Raw genomic sequence first — 2,500 nt, 5'->3', positions numbered from 1 at the left:
TACAGCACTGGCAAAATGTACAAAATGCCAGGATTATGGCCATGTGGCCAAATACTGTAATTTTCAGAACTCAGTTTGTGGAAAATGCGGGGAAGATGGCCATGATAAAAAATCTTGTGACAAACGAGAAATATGCATCCCATGTAGGTACAGAAAGAGGATCTGTCACTCCCCAGGACGGGAGTGTATGACCTACAAGTTGTTACTCCAAAGATTGATTCAAAGGACTGACTATGGCGACTAGCCGAAAAGTCCAGAAACGTAAGTCACCCAGCAAAGTAGCACGGGATGCAGAAAGATGGAGAAGGTGGAGGTCACAATCATCTTTGGATGAAGATGACGTAAGTAACGATTCTTACTTTGTTCCAGTTCCTGCCGTGCAGCCGGAGATGGTAGACTTCTCCTGTCAGGTCGGGTCTTTTCTGGCCGACAGGAGGGGGGTCTCGGTCGCGGCGGCGGGGTCGGGCGGGGCGGCGGACTTCTCCTGCCAGGTCGGGGGCTTCCTGGCCTCAAGGGGGAGGATATCGGCGTCTGGCACCGGCTCGGCTGCTGGACACACTGCAGAGAAGACATATAAATTACTAACAAATTTGTGTTTAGACAAAACTGCAACTGGTGATGGCACAGAAAATTTGTCAAAGGACTCTGTAGAACAAGTAGAACTGGAAACCTTGAAAGTAGAAGTAACTGGTGGTGGCAAGGTGAAAGAGAAAATGGACCCAATAGATGTAGATACCTCTGTGAGAAAAAGGACTTATAATAATTGTCCCCCTGGGAATACATATGGTATATGTGAGGAGTCATTAAGACTGTCACGATTAGAAGATCCAGCGATCTTGACGGTGGCTCTTAGGCAGCTGGTGAGGACCGGGTATCCCAGAGGAAGAAAGATAACATTCCCTGCTCTGGAGGATGCTGATTGCATCCAGCTCGCCGCAGTAAATATACCTCTTGATTTCAAAGAATTAGAGGAACTTGTATCGAAAGTTTTTGTTCGAAGGGGCAGGGTTTTTGACTTAAAGAAGATATATAATGATATGGTAATGATGTACGGCAGGATCGCTTTTGATCCTGCCCAAACTTGGCCAAATAGCCATTTCTATACAAGGTATCCTGATGCACTTTAGAGTGTTTCAGGTAAATGCAATGAGAAGTCAGTTAGTCTTACACGAATTAAGAAGACTAACAGAGGAACATAAAGTAGACATTGTATTAATACAAGAACCATACTCCGTCTCGGGAGGGGTCCCTGGCTTTCCCGTTAACGCACAGGTGATTGCCTCAGGCCAGCAACCAATGACCTCAATCATAATATTAAGTAATTTAATTAAAACAACTGTAATTACTCAATTATGTACTACACATCTCACGGTTGTAGAAGTAAATTTAAAAGGACACAGTTTGTATCTAATGAATCTGTATTGTCAGTATAGACATGATATTGACACTTACCTGAGACAATTGCGGACAGCAATAAGAACCTTACAAGACAAGCCTATGATAATATCAATGGATGCAAATGCGAAATCGCCGCTCTGGCACAGCCCGGTACAAGACCACAGAGGAATCGAACTAGAAGATTTAATCATGGAACACAATTTGAATGTTGCGAATCTCCCCGGCAACCCTCCAACTTATAGGAGCCGAGCCGGGGCAGCATCTTTTATTGACATCACTTTAACCTCAATGGACATTGCAAACAAAATTTTGAACTGGAAAATATACGACGGCATAACTACGAGTGATCATAATGTCATTGAATTTGAAATATCTGTGGAGGAGGACCGGGTGCCTGCAGAGTGGACAATGCGTTATGACTACGGGAGAGCCAACTGGGGCCTTCTGGAGGCGGAGTTCGATCCTCCAGAGCTCGGAATTGAATTTAACGTGGAAGAGGCAGTAGAGGCCCTAACTACCTCTATAAAGACGGCTATCGCCGTAGCGATACCAGTGAAAAGACGTCTCATTCGGAAAGCGACTGCGCCATGGACTCCGGAGCTGTCACGGCTCAGGCAGTCTATGCGTAGAGCACGCAGGAACTATCAAAGGGCTTTTGCCCAAGCAGAAAGACAATTCCATCTTACCATATACAGAAGACAGAAGAGGGTCTTTAAGGACACCCTAAATCAACATAGACAGCAGAGTTGGGAGGACTTCGTAAAGGAACATCTAACCCTGGACCCTTGGGGCATGCCCTACAAAATCGTGAGGGAGAAAATACACTCCCCAATGCAGCTCTCCACAATCAAAAAGGAGGATACTGACGACATGACAATTGACTGGAGACAAACTGCTGAGGAGTTACTTCGAGTGCTCCTACCGGACGACCGACCTGATTTGGACACTGAGCTGCAGAGGGAGATACGTCAGCAAGACCAAATAGAATACAATAATAATCTACAAGTCTACCCCTTCTCGCAAGAGGAGGTGGTACAAGCAATAAAATCCTTCGCGAGGCGGAAAGCCCCAGGGCCAGATGGTATACCGGCAGAAGTACTGC

This window comes from Schistocerca americana, unplaced genomic scaffold (genome assembly GCF_021461395.2).
Source record: "Schistocerca americana isolate TAMUIC-IGC-003095 unplaced genomic scaffold, iqSchAmer2.1 HiC_scaffold_454, whole genome shotgun sequence".
In the NCBI taxonomy this organism is placed as follows: Eukaryota; Metazoa; Arthropoda; class Insecta; order Orthoptera; family Acrididae; genus Schistocerca; species Schistocerca americana.
This window is presented reverse-complemented; position numbering follows the sequence as displayed.